This window comes from Palaemon carinicauda, chromosome 33 (assembly GCF_036898095.1).
Source record: "Palaemon carinicauda isolate YSFRI2023 chromosome 33, ASM3689809v2, whole genome shotgun sequence".
Lineage (NCBI taxonomy): Eukaryota > Metazoa > Arthropoda > Malacostraca > Decapoda > Palaemonidae > Palaemon > Palaemon carinicauda.
This window is the reverse complement of record NC_090757.1, coordinates 29,687,500-29,702,141: the sequence shown is the minus strand read 5'-3', so window position 1 is coordinate 29,702,141 and position 14,642 is coordinate 29,687,500. Positions and strand designations below refer to the sequence as shown.

The 14,642-nt window shown below is 50.2% G+C and overlaps 1 protein-coding gene across 3 annotated transcripts in view; it reads left to right on the top strand.

Moving 5' to 3' along the window:
- Nucleotides 1–426: 426 nt before the first annotated feature.
- Nucleotides 427–14,642, top strand: part of Pus7 (pseudouridine synthase 7) — a 102,613-nt gene continuing 88,397 nt past the window's right edge. Inside the window, exon 1 of one of the 3 annotated variants that reach the window (XM_068356894.1) lies at nucleotides 427–578. The gene's annotated coding sequence lies outside the window, so the exon portion shown is untranslated. The remainder of the gene's footprint in view (nucleotides 579–14,642) is intronic. The other 2 variants (XM_068356892.1, XM_068356895.1) reach the window with 2 other exon arrangements.

Genomic DNA, 14,642 nt, shown 5'->3' with positions numbered 1-14,642 from the left:
TAATGATAACAACAACAACAACAATGATAATAATAACAACAACAACAACAACAACAATAAGAGAGAGAGAGAGAGAGAGAGAGAGAGAGAGAGAGAGAGAGAGAGAGAGAGAGAGAGAGAGAGAGAGAGAGAGAGAACACTCACCTAGTACGTCTGTACACCACATTTAGTACTGTATTCATGAAAATGAAAAAAATCAAATAAAATTGGCCGGCAAGGTAAACCAAAGTACCATATAAACCAAAACGACTAGTTCAGTTCAGTTGTTGGACAGAGGGATTTGCCTTTCCATCGGCACCTTCTTGGTTTTCTTCTTTATTCTAATTCTTTCATTTTCTTCTCTCTTTTTTTCCACATCTGATAAATATATTCTTTTCTTTTCTCTATTCCTTTTTCCTTAAACAGCACGTTTATAAAGATATTAGTTAGTTAATTCGTTAACTCTGGTGGGCCGTTATAAATGCTAAGTCTCTCTATTACTACTAACTTGTTATACTAACCGGGTCCTTGCCAGAAACTGGACAATGTGAGTTTGCTGAATACGCTACTTTTGAATTGCATTGGAGGAATCTGTTACGGTAATTATATTTTGATATCTTTTCCATGGGACGATTAGAGTATGTGTATTCTAAAATTAGGTTACTAGACCTACAACATCGTATATATCCTTATAGAGATTTTAGAAGTGACAGAAAGCAATTAAGTGGCATTCGACGATTTTCAAAAGAAAAAAAAAAAGAATCCATCGCTCTCTAAATTTTAATAAAACAGTATATCACCGTAAGGGATTACTTTAATAAATACAAAACATCTTGAAAAATAAATCTACGGTAGGCTTCCTTATCAAGGAATTTCAGGGCAAGTTTCTAAATTTGCCTGAAGTGGTTTTACGTTACCGTAGGGGAATCCAAACTTTTTTTTTCGGTATCTTTGGGATACTTCACTAGGTACAATTTACAGTTTAGACCAAACCTAGGGGTGTATGTATGATAGTGGCCACCTGTATGTATTAATATATCTTACTTAGAATACTGCTGTGTAAGCGTGGTCGCAGGGGCCCGTTAGCCCCCCGTTGGGCAAGTAGGTAAGGACATGGCTTGTACGTTAGGTTAGGGGGAAAAGTTTAGGTTAGTTGATATCCATTTTTGGAGCCTTTGTAGGGTGACGGCCAGATCCCGTAGAAAACGGGAATATTCTGAACTGTGGCTGTCGTTCTAAAAACGATTTTGGCGAGAGAAGCTAGCTTAAAAAACCCACCTAACCTATGCTAAAAGCCGTATCCTTACCCAGGGGGGCGCAGCCCCCTGGACCCCCCCTTACACAACAGTTTCTTTACCTACGAGTACGACGGGAGAAGCTAACTTAAAAAACCCACCTAACCTATGCTGAAAGCCGTGTCCTTACCCAGGGGGGCTGTGCCCCCCCCCCGGACCCCCCTCATACACAACATATTTAAGATCTGTAGACGATTTCCAAACGTTTTTATTCTAAACAAGATAACAGTCGGAGCGATAATAAACAAATTAGGACGCTTGGCCGTAGCGCTACAAACTACTGTACCCTCATTTTCAATCAACGTGTGAGGAACTGGCCGCTGATACACAAAGGCTCCTACTACTGAATCTGTGGTAAGTGACATTGCCTCTGATTTCTATTGAAGGTTCCCCAATCAGACTTTTCTTTAGGGAGGTTCTATATCTAGGAAACTACTTATTTCCAATTGAGTCGAAGGCGACTTGATTAAAATAAAATTTTTTTTTTTTTTACCTTATTTTCAACCCTATCGCTAAGAATTCCCCGTCAGGTAAGTATGTAAGGAATGCTTGTAAGTTTGGTGGGGAAGTTTAGTGGTTCTATGCAGGCAGTAGGCCCTGTCCGTCATTATAAAAAGGCTCCCAAAATTGTGTAGACAAATATTATTTAAATGTCCCAAATACAGGTCTGGGAGCCTTTGTATATCAGCGGCCTTCATCTCAATTGGAAATAAGTAGTTTCCTAGATATAGCACCTCCCTTAAAGAAAACCCTTATTGGTGAACCTTCAATAGAAATCAGAGGCAATGTCACTTACTACAGATTCAGTAAAATTTACGGATAGTCCTAACCCAACTAGAGCACCCAGGGGTCCTTATTTACTTCAGGAAGGATCAGGGGCTCCTTCGAGACCCCCCATTCCATAGCCGAATCTACGATGTCGTATAACTTTGACAGTAATGAGTAAAATATCTATGTACTTGGGCTAGGCCTATTACCCTCACCGTATTCAGAGTAAAAAGATTTAGTCTACTGTAGATGGTGATTTACTTTTCTGTGTTGAGTTACTGTTCGAACATTTTGCATCAGGAAGCACATCATATTTAGTGGACGCTTTGGTTGCCACATAAAACTAACCCATGACTTCAAATCATAAAAGTTGCTGTAACAATACTGGGAAAGTCGTCAGAGCACACATCCTATGTCCACATTCAACAAGACAGTCAACTAAAGCCAGTTTACTAAAGTTTTCTGCAATTTCCTTAAACTCCAAAATTACAGCTAACTAGATAACTACAGCAAATGAAGGAATCAGGTTTCAGCATTATCCCCATTCCCACAGTTCAATATAAAAAGCAAAATAATGTCTGATCACTGTAACCCACAATACATTTATAAAAACCAAAATTTTTATGCAAATCCCAGCAGTTGTCACCATTAAGATCTCATTGAAATTTTGAAAATCTATTTGACTTAACTATATACTTTGTCAGGTATCTTTGTACTGTAAATATTAATTTTCAATATTAAACTTACCCGATAATCATGTAGCTGTCAACTCCGTTGCCCGACAGAATTCTATGGAGGGATACGCCAGCTATCACAATACTAGAAGGGGGTGTACTTACCAGCGCCACCTGTGGCCAGGTACTCAAGTACTTCTTGTTGACACCTCCTCAATTATTCCTCTGTCGTGCTTCCGGCAAGACGTTCTGGGATACGCTTATGATCTTCGAGTATTTTCACGGCTAATTGGTGAAGTATTCTCTCAGATTTCGGCTGTCGCTTTACTGGAAACCTTCTTATATTAGCTAGATAGCTTTTATATAGTCCTGATTAACGGTTAACGATCTTTTGCTTGATTTTGGAACCCCCTTTTGGCTAACTCTTTGGATTCAAGATGTCTGACATTTCGCAAGCCCCCTCCCATAGACGATGTAGGTCTTGCAATAGGCGTATTCCGAAGGCCTCGGTAGATCCTCACACCGCTTGTTCTGACTGTAGGGACAGGCCCTGTCAGTTAGAAAATCGATGTGAGGAATGCGCCGGACTTTCGGAACTGGAATTTGTCCGTCTTTTGAAATATTCTACTAAGTTAGAGAGAGGTAGAGTTAGGAGGAGTTCTTCTCACTCTTCACTTTTTTCCTCACCTCATGATCCCCTACCTTTTCCTACCCCTGTAGTGGCTACCCCCGAACCTACTGTTTGCCCTCCGCCTGATATGTCTGTTGTTTTGCGTGCTATTCAGGCCTTAGGCGATAAAGTAGAGTCAGTGGTAAGTGATCATAAGTCTCTGATGGCCGAAGTCAAGGAACTTAAGGTCAAGAGTGCAGTGGGTGGAATTAGTGCCAGTGCTGTGACGAGTGCTAGTGTCAGTGCAGTGCCAAGTGCTAGTGTCAGTGCCAGTGTGGTGCGTGAGGATACTTCTGTGCGAGCCAGTCGTCCTCCCAGTCCGGGACCTCTTGCAAGCTCCCAAGCCCAGGGGAGAAGCAATGTCGAAGGGCATAAGGGTTCGGCAGGCCTTGTTAGGCGCACAGAAGTATCCTCGGTGGTTGCGGGCGTGTCTTCCAAAGACCGTCACTCCCACCTGCAGACGATTGAGCCCGTCTTTTTCTCGTCCGCTGATCAACTGTCAGGGAAGAAACGTTGGTCTCAGGTCTCGAGACCGCTTAAACGCAGAGTCCAGTCCGCGAGTGCTCAGCCAGGTTGCAGTCATTGGCTCAGCTCTGACTCGCCGCAGTCATCTGTCGACTGCACTCCGCCCAAGAGGAGTAAGGTTCTGCCACAACAGAGCTCGACTGTTAAGGCTTTACCTCAGCCTACTGTAGTTTCTGCCGACCCCAAGTGGACTCTACTTCAGTCCATGCAAGCTCAGCTTTCGGACTTGATGCGTGAGTGTCGGGCTGAGAGTGTTGCGCCTCCACCTCCGCCTACACTCCCTCCGCCTGCTCTCGCTCCGCCTGCGCTCGCTCCGCCTGATCGCAGTACCACCTGCCAGGCGTACGATGTTGAGCCACGTTCTGAGTTTGCTGTTCCCAGTGGTGTTCAGCCTCCGCCTTCTTTAAGGCAACCTTTACTATGGGATCAGGAGGATTATACCTCTCTTCCTCCGCCTCCCCTTGCTGCTCCACCAGTGGTGCAACACTCGGTTGAGGTACAACAACCTCTCCCGTCCATGAGTCAGTCTCCTCAGCTCTCGCTGCAGCGAGCTCAACCCTCCACAAGGCTAGCACCACTACACCTTGGCCTTGCGCCTCAGGAGCCTCAGCTTGCGAGACATTTACCTTGTTCTGCGCAGCCTCAACCTCATCACGCTCCGCTCACACCACAGGAACAGGAACTTGCTACTCCGCTTCCGCCAACCGCTCAGCAATCGCAACCCTTGGGTTCAACCACTCATGCTAGGAGTCAGCCTCCTCCACCCATGCGCCTTCCTTCTGCTTCGTCTTTTATTCAGCCTTTGCAGTCTGAGCCTCAGGTTCTCCCTCAACAGTTACTTGAAGAGGAAACCATTAATATTGTTCCTACTCGTTCTGACTCTGCTGTTCAGCATTCTTGTCCGATCTCTTCGCTACACTCTGGTGATGAGGCGTCTGATGATGAGGAGGCACACCTGGATCCCTCGTCAGACGTGGATGAATCCAAGCCTTCTCCACAGTCTATTGACTTTCGTAAGGTCTTGGCTCTGCTTAGGGAGGTTTACCCAGACCACTTTGTCTCTGCTATTCCCCGCTCTCCGCCATCTGAGTTTTCGCTGGGCATACAACAAGCTAAGTCCACCTATACTAAGCTAGTCCTAGCAAGGTCCTCTAAGAGAGCGTTAAGGATCTTAGGGGAGTGGCTGCAGACTAAGCAACACCTTGGCAAAACTTCTTTCATGTTCCCGCCGACTAAGCTCACTTCGAAAGCGAGCGTTTGGTATGCCACAGGAGAAGCACCAGGCTTGGGAGTACCTGCCTCTGCCCAGGCTGACTTCTCAAGTCTGGTAGACTCGCCTCGGAGAACTGCAATGAGGCGCTCTAAGGTTTGCTGGACCTTCTCAGACCTTGATCACTTACTGAAAGGAGTGTTTAGAGCATTTGAGATGTTCAACTTTCTAGACTGGTGCCTGGGGGCCCTCAGCAAGAAGACCTCTCCTGCGGACAAGGATTCTGCCATGCTATTAATGTCCTGCATGGATAAGGCCATTAGGGATGGATCTGGTGAGCTTGCGTCGATGTTTGTATCAGGGGTTTTGAAGAAAAGGGAACAGTTGTGTACCTTCCTTTCCTCCAGCATTACACCTTGCCAAAGGTCACAACTCCTTTTTGCTCCGCTCTCGAAGTTCCTCTTCCCCGAAGAGCTGGTTAAGGACTTGTCTGCTGCCCTGATACAAAAGGACACACACGATCTTGTAGCCTCATCGGCTCGTAAGTCTAAGGTTGCTACCTCAGTCCCCAAGACTTATCGCTCCCCAGTGGCTGATACCCCTGCTACGAGGTTCATACCGCCCTTTCGTGGTAGAGCCCCCAGCCGAGGAAGCTCCCGTCCAGACTCTTACAGGAGCAAGTCTAGGAAAGGCTCCAGGACATCTAAAGGAAAAAACTGACTCTCCGCATCTCCAGACAGCAGTAGGAGCCAGACTCAAGATCTTCTGGCGAGCCTGGGAGAAGAGAGGTGCAGACGCCCAGTCTGTCAGTTGGCTGAGGAACGGTTACAGGATTCCATTCTGCCTCAAACCACCTCTGACCACATCGCCCATCAACCTCTCTCCCAACTACAAAGAAGAGGACAAGAGGCTAGCATTGCACCAGGAGGTGTCGCTACTTGTGCAGAAGAAGGCAGTGGTTATAGTCCGGGACCATCAATCCCCGGGCTTCTACAACCGTCTCTTTCTTGTGGCCAAGAAGACAGGAGGTTGGAGACCGGTGCTGGACGTCAGCGCGCTCAACGCGTATGTCACCAAGCAGACGTTCACGATGGAGACGACGAAGTCGGTCTTAGCAGCGGTCAGGCAGGAGGACTGGATGGTCTCGTTGGACTTGAAAGATGCCTACTTTCACGTTCCTATTCATCCAGACTCCCAACCTTTCCTGAGATTCGTTTTTGGAAAGGTTGTCTACCAATTCCAAGCCCTGTGTTTTGGCCTAAGCACAGCTCCTATGGTCTTTACTCATCTGATGAGGAATATAGCAAAATTCCTACACTTATCGGACATCAGAGCCTCCCTCTACTTAGACGACTGGCTGTTGAGAGCCTCCACGAGTCGTCGCTGTCTGGAGAATCTCAACTGGACTTTGGACTTAATCAGAGAACTGGGTCTATTAGTCAACATAGAAAAGTCTCAACTCATTCCCTCCCAATCCATTGTGTACCTGGGAATGGAGATTCGGAGTCAGGATTTTCGGGCTTTTCCATCGGCCCCCAGGATAAGCCAAGCCCTAGAGTGCATCATGAGCATGCTGAAGAGGAGCAGTTGCTCGGTGAGACAGTGGATGAGTCACACAGGGACCCTTTCATCACTGGCCCTGTTCGTCGAGCTAGGGAGACTCCACCTCCGCCCTCTTCAATTCCATCTTGCAGCTCATTGGGACAAGGGTTCGACTCTCGAAGCAGTCTCTATCCCAATCACTCTAGAGATGAAGACCACTCTCCTGTGGTGGAAGCACAACCTCCTTCTCAGGGAGGGTCTATCGTTGGCTATTCAGACCCCCAATCTTCATCTCTTCTCAGATGCATCGGACTCGGGCTGGGGTGCGACCTTGAACGGACGGGAATGCTCGGGAACGTGGAACGAGGAACAGGGATTACTCCACATCAACTGCAAGGAGCTACTAGCAGTTCATTTAGCCCTGTTGAACTTCAAGTCCCTCCTGCTAGGCAAAGTGGTGGAGGTGAACTCAGACAATACCACAGCCTTGGCTTACATCTCCAAGCAAGGAGGGACCCATTCGAGGAGCCTATACGAGATCGCAAGGGACCTCCTCATTTGGTCAAGAGGTCTAAACCTCACTCTGGTCACGAGGTTCATTCAGGGCGATATGAACGTCTCAGCAGATCGCCTAAGCAGAAGGAATCAGGTCATTCCCACGGAATGGACCCTCCACAAGAGTGTGTGCAACAGACTTTGGACCTTGTGGGGTCAACCTACCATAGATCTGTTTGCCACCTCCATAACCAAGAGACTTCCGCTGTACTGTTCCCCTGTTCCAGACCCTGCAGCAGTTCATGTGGATGCTTTTCTACTGAACTGGTCCCATCTCGACCTGTACGCATTCCCACCGTTCAAGATAATAAACAAAGTTCTGCAGAAATTCATCTCGCACGAAGGGACACGGCTGACGCTGGTTGCTCCCCTTTGGCCTGCAAGAGAATGGTTCACAGAGGTACTTCAATGGCTAGTCGACATCCCCAGGACTCTACCTCTAAGAGTGGACCTTCTACGTCAACCTCACGTAGACAGGTTGCACCCAAACCTCCACGCTCTTCGGCTGACTGCCTTCAGACTGTCGAAAGATTCGCTAGAGCTAGAGGCTTTTCGAAGGAGGCAGCCAGTGCGATTGCCAGAGCGAGAAGGGTTTCCACTCGTAGAGTCTACCAGTCTAAGTGGGAGGTCTTCCGAAGCTGGTGTAGAGCCAATTCAATATCCTCTACCAATACCTCTGTGACCCAAATAGCTGACTTCCTTCTACATCTTAGGAATGAGAGATCCCTTTCAGCCCCTACGATTAAAGGGTATAGGAGTATGTTGGCTTCAGTTCTCCGCCACAGAGGTTTGGACCTTTCTTCCAACAAGGACCTTCAAGACATTCTTAAGTCTTTTGAGACGTCTAAAGAGCGTCGTCTATCCACTCCAGGCTGGAACCTAGACGTAGTCTTAAGGTTCCTTATGTCACCTAGGTTCGAACCTCTCCAGTCAGCTTCCTTCAAGGACCTTACCCTCAAGACTCTTTTTCTCGTCTGCCTTGCAACAGCTAAGAGAGTCAGTGAGGTTCATGCCTTCAGCAAGAACATTGGTTTCACGACCGAATCTGCAACATGTTCTTTTCAGCTCGGATTCCTAGCAAAGAACGAACTTCCTTCACGTCCTTGGCCTAGATCGTTTGAAATACCTAGCCTCTCCAACATGGTAGGTAACGAACTAGAGAGAGTTCTTTGCCCTGTCAGAGCTCTCAAATATTATTTGTTCCGTAACCGAAATACAAACCACGCTATTTACAAAGGGTTATTACTTTTAGCGTAGCTGAAATGGCGAGCCATTAGAATTTAACGAGGGTGTATTACCCCCGCGCTAGTTAGCGGGGGGGGTAGGGGAGTGGTAGCTAGCTACCCCTCCTCCCCCTCACACACAGGTGAATACTCACTTTTCACTTTTGGCTCGGACTGTGACAGACGTCTCTGTCTTGGTCCTCGCTTGGCAGCCATTGTCTGTTTTGTCTTTACTTAATCGCTTACTTTTCTTTTACTCAATATATATGTAAACATGTTTTCATGTTTGTATATATATTTGAGTATAGAAATAAGTAAGTTTCCTTTTCAGATGTGTGTGTGTAGTGTACGATATCTACGTGGAGGCCTCGGCAGTTAGGCCACCACGGCCTAATTTTATGGGTTGCGATCGAGTTTGACTTCGGTCTTTCTCTCTCTCTCTCTCTTGAGGTCGTTCACCCTTTTACTATGTTTTACTACGCCCTTGTAGCTTCCTTCCCGTGTGGGTGGGGTTGCTACGCCGTACATTTTGTCTCAATTAGTTTATGAATCTAATTGTAGTTGTTATTTTTTTCAGCTTGTAGAACGATTCCTTTCGGGGTTTTCGTTTTTTTTTCTTTAGTGTTCATTCTTTTTTTTTAAATTACATAATTACATAGTTACATAATTATAATTGTTATAATTCTGTTTTGGTTACAGCTCTCCTTCCGCGAGTGTAAGTGGTTGTGAGGGCACGTGCCTGTTGTGTAATTCTTGTTCCTTTTCCTCGGGATTCCTCTTCGGAGCCTTCCCGGGGGAATGAATGTGTACTAATATTATTTGTTTTATTTTTTTACAGTTACCGATCTAGTTCGTTTCTGTAATATAGCAACGGTGTGAGCTGTCTGGTTGAGTCCTGGGGATTCGGCTGTTGCTGCCTCCCCCCTTGTATTGTCGTCAGGGGCGTGTCTCCTTCTACTGGTAGTACTCCCGTGTCGACGGACAGCTCTCCAGTTCATTTTAGAACAGTCAGGAGGCTTGCCTCCTTGGGCGGATAACTTTCCTTCCGAGGGAAGTTTTTTCCTGTCCAGGCTTGAGCTTTTCCTCTTTTGGGGGGTTCTTCTCTTGCCTTTTTTTCGTGCGACTATGCTCTTGGTGCTGAGCGGTCGCACCTGCAGTTTCGCTCAAGGGGCTGGGCAACTGCAGGAGCTCCTCTTCGGAGGATTGCTCCTTTTAGGTCACTGGCTGACCAGTCTCTTCCACGAAGTGTTTCTCTTTCGTTCGCGAGAGAGTACACTCATAGAGACTCCTCTTCGGAGGTTTCTTCTGTTGCTGTTGCTGTTGGCCTCCCTCGCCGTAAGGCCCTCCGTCCGCCTCGTCGTAAGGGCCTCTCATCTCCCTATAAGGGTGCTTGAGGCGCCTTTTTGAATCTCCGTTTGCAGCCTACAACTTCTTTTTCTCGATCTTCCGTCTTGGTGCAGATGGACAGCAGTCTAATCTCGTCTCCCGACGGGCAACGGTCTTCCCGACGGACAACGGTCTTCCCGACGGACAGCGGTCTTCCGACGGACATCAGTCTCCCGGCGGACAACGATCCCTTCGGGGCAAAGGGTTGCCCCCACGGGGGTTCTTCCCTTGCGTGTCAGGGTTTCCCTGCGCGCCCTTCTGTTCGTCAGCGCTCTCCTGTTCGTCAGCGCTTTCAAGATGATCTTCCCTGCGGTTCCTGTTACGTGCCCTGTGCGCCCACGTTCGCCCTCGCGATCTAGAACTTCGGTTCAGGTCGGGGTCAAGGACTCTTCTTTGCGCAGGCTTCCACGCGTAGCCTTCTGCTCGTCAGCGATCATCAGCTCGTCAGCGATCATCAGCTCGTCAGCGATCATCAGCTCGCCAGCGATCGTCAGCTCGTCAGCGATCATCAGCTCGCCAGCGATCTCCGGATCGCCCACGTGTGTTACAGCTGTCACGCCAACGTTCTCCAACACTTCTGAAGGAACATGGTTCGCCAGCTACTAGCTCAACTGCGGATGCTGATCGCCATCGCGCGACCCTCAACTGCAGATGCTGATCGCCATCGCGCGACCCTCAACTGCGGATGCTGATCGCCATCGCGCGACCCTCAACTGCGGATGCTGATCGCCATCGCGCGACCCTCAACTGCGGATGCTGATCGCCATCGCACAACCCTGAACGATTGCCCGCTTACGCATGCTGCTCCTCATCGCACAACCCTGAACGATCGCCCTCTTGCGGATGCTGATCACCATCGCACCCTTTCACGCGATCATTCACCTGCGCATGCTGCTCGCCATCGCACAACCCTGAACGATTGCCCGCTTACGCATGCTGCTCCTCATCGCACAACCCTGAACGATCGCCCTCCTGCAGATGCTGATCACCATCGCACCCTTTCACGCGACCATTCACCTGCGCATGCTGCTCGCCATCGCACAACCCTGAACAATTGCCCGCTTACGCATGCTGCTCCTCATCGCACAACCCTGAACGATCGCCCTCCTGCAGATGCTGATCACCATCGCACCCTTTCACGCGATCATTCACCTGCGCATGCTGCTCGCCATCGCACAACCCTGAACGATTGCCCGCTTACGCATGCTGCTCCTCATCGCACAACCCTGAACGATCGCCCTCCTGCAGATGCTGATCACCATCGCACCCTTTCACGCGATCATTCACCTGCGCATGCTGCTCGCCATCGCACAACCCTGCACGATTGCCCGCTTACGCATGCTGCTCCTCATCGCACAACCCTGAACGCTCGCCCTCTTGCGGATGCTGATCACCATCGCACCCTATCACGCGATCATTCACCTACACATGCTGCTCGCCATCGCTAACCGCCAGCGATCTTCTTCACCTACGCGGCAGCACGATCCCTCGCCGTCACGCCCATTCGCCTGCGCGCCCGCGCGATCGCTCGCCTGCGCGCCCGCGCGATCGCTCGCCTGCGCGCCCGCGCGATCGCTCGCCTGCGCGCCCTCGCGACCGCTCGCCTGCGCGCCCGCGCGACCACTCGCCTGTGCGCCCGCGCGACCATTCGCCTTTGCGCGACCGTTCGCCCTCGCGCGACCATAGTTCGCGGCGAATTCCACAGCCGGTGGTAGCAGCAGGGACGCGTGCTCCTAGGCGGCACTCGGGATCACCTCCATCCAAGCACAGGTTGGTAGTGCAGGACGAAGACAGGTCAGTACAGCATTCTTCCCACCTTCTTTTCAGGCAGGAACCGTCGTGTCCTCTCCAAAGGATCGCCCGATCCCTTTCACCTTAGCGAGGATTTCGGACACTGTGTCCTTGGAGCAGCAGACATGGTTTGATCCGCTGGCACGGGCGTTAATGAGGGTTATGAAACCAGCACTCACCGGCCAGGGTAACAAACCAGCGGCTCTCTCTCCTACGCTGAAGAGAAAGAGAGGAGTGGACTTCGTGGTGACTTCCCCCAGGGCGAAGTTGGTTCCCAAGAGGTCGGTCTCGAGGGTCCCCTCTCCTGCACGAGTACTCTCTCCTTCTCCCGCCCTGGAAGGATTTTTGGCGGGGGGGCTTTCCGTTGAAGATTTCTCCATCGGACAAGGGGTGACTGCTTACCTCTTCCTCTGGGAGCTTACCAGGTTCTTTCCCTCCTCGGTTACGGCCCGAGGTTTGGTTCAAGGAAGCTACAGGAAGATCAAGGGTACTTTCCTCCTCTCGAGCTCAGGCACCTTGGCCTTTCGTCGTTAAGTATCTACTTGCGGACAAGCTCGATGTTGTACCATCTGGACGCACTGACTGAAGGCTTCCTTCGGGTGTCTCATCTGTGGAGGTCAACGACCTCAGACACCCTTCCATCCTTGAGAAGAGTTTTTGTCTTTGCCCAAGGACAGAGACTTAAACATCTGCTGTGCGGAGTAAATCGACTTCCGGTTTCACTCCTCCAAGGCGCTTTCTTCCAGACTCTGCAGGGCTCCAGCTCCCTTTTCTTTCAACCACGTCGGCCTAAGTTATCGGCTACGACAACTGGGACAAGGTGTCCAATTGCAGTTTCCTCCTGTCAGGAACAGATGGCACGGGAGACTCCCCCGGGGGGGCATAGTCCTAAAAGGAGTTCACGAACTCTAGGATTGCAGGTTTTTTCGCTGGGAGGATGCTTAAGGTTACTCATCCGAATGACAGCTTCCCGATGCCCATTCCCGCACAATCTCTGTGAGTAGCCAAGGATATCGCGCCTGCCGTCTCTGTCAGCGAATTCAGTGTCTCTGAACCTCTATGCCATAGCATCAGCAGAGTTGCCCGGTTGGGCAGAATGATCCATACCTTAGGCGAAGGTCTTCCTTAGGATCATCGACGGCTTCACCCCCGGCCCCCTCAGTCGATCCTTTCTTGTAAGGAAGGATCTGAGAGGGGATGTCCATAGTCGACCTCTCAGCCCTGATCAAGTTTGTCGAACAAACTTTGGCCAGCGTAGACCAGCAGAATCGATCAGACTGGTAACGAGGCGACAGGACTCCTTTAACCCTGGATCGGAAGGACGGGTACTTTCAGTTTCCATTCCATCCATCTTCCAGGGTGCTCGTCGAATTCAGCCTAAACTGCAAGTATTCCTGCTTATGATGCAGTGTGGCTATCCCGCCGTGGCATAGCAGGTTTGTTTCCCCAGAGAACTCTCCCTGCCTTCCTCTTGGCCGCTCAGGTGCAGACTTCCGCCTCCTCTGCTGTTTGGAGGGCTGGTCAACTCCGGTAGGCTCGGGTTTCGACCTTCTTCAGCGCCGGGAAAAGCTTCCGAATGCTGACCATGAGTGTGGGCTCATGGTATTTTGCTTGGAGCCTTCTCTTCCTCTGCCTCAACATCTGGAGTATCTGGCCATGATATTGAGTCAACCGCCTTACCACGTTGGAAACCCCGCTTCTCGTCCGTCCAGCGAGGTTAAGCAACGTCGGTACTTGGATGGGTGACCACCTGGGGACGCCAGATTCTGTTACCACATCCTCCGAGCCTTCCTTTCGGTTGACTGTGGCAAGACTGAGGAGAGTCGCAGTACCTGTTCTCAGTCAAGCAGAGTTTTCAGCCCTACCTTGGAACGTTTCCTAGTTCTTCTTTCCTCATTGACCCGTTTATAGTCCGAACGGTCGCCTCAGGATAAGTTCCATGTGGGGCGATCCAAGTTCCGGTGGCTTCAGGCAATGTTTAACCGGACTCCCTGGCCCTATGGGACCAGCGGAACTATTAAACCTGCAATGGGTGTTGACCTATGGAGCCTCTTGATGGTAGTGGATATTCTCGTCCTTTCCCCACATTCTGGATGCGGTTCTCGGACTCGTCAAAGGAAAAGGGGGGGGGGGCATGTTCCGGTCCAGGCCTATGGTCAAGACCTGAAGGATACCTCCAGCATTCAGGCAGGCTTAAGGGCCTTAGTCTGGCCCCTCTTCAGATCCTACCGCTCCTGCCAAGTCGCCCCGTTGCGTGTCGACTTCATGCTAACCAGCAGGGGACGCATTTTCACACCTTCACATCTTGCAGTAGAGATACCGGGATGATTGAGATTCTCTCAATTCCACCATCGGCTCTCTCATTCCAGGCAAGGGAATGTTTCTCTCAGACTATCCGAGCAGAGCCTCATAGAGAGAGTGTACCTAAGGGTCTTTGACCTTGGGTAACCAGCAAGTGCTGGTCTGGGGGACCTGATCGCGACAGCTTGGAACCTCAAGCTTCCGCTAGTTTTCCCCCCAGTCTCAGACCCCGAGACTCTGCAAGATGCATTCCGGTGATGGTGGGACAACTTCGACGCCTGCGTCTTCCCTCCTTTTTGTCTGCGGACAATGGGCCTCAACAAAACCAGGTTGTCTGTCAACCTTTCAATGGGAGAGCTCCACTGGGACTTTGCGCAGAACGGTTTCTGGACCCTCTGCTTCCCCTGACGGAACTCCCGGGAGAGCTTCTCCCACGGCGCAGACTACTCAAGCAACCACACTGCGACATCTCTCCCGAACCGGGACGTCGCTTCGGCTTCATGCCTGGAGACACTACGCTTCCTCCTCTAGAAGAGACAACCCGCTACAGTCGCGGTACGGAGGTCGCGTCATCTGCGATAGTCATCCACAGGGGTCTCCCAGGCAAAGTGAAGAGTCTAAGGTGGTTGGTGCCGTGGGAGATATACCTCTTCCCGTGAGGCCTCTTCTCCAGCAAGAACGGTCTTATTGCCTTTCGGCGGGAGGAAACTCCTTTCCGCTCTT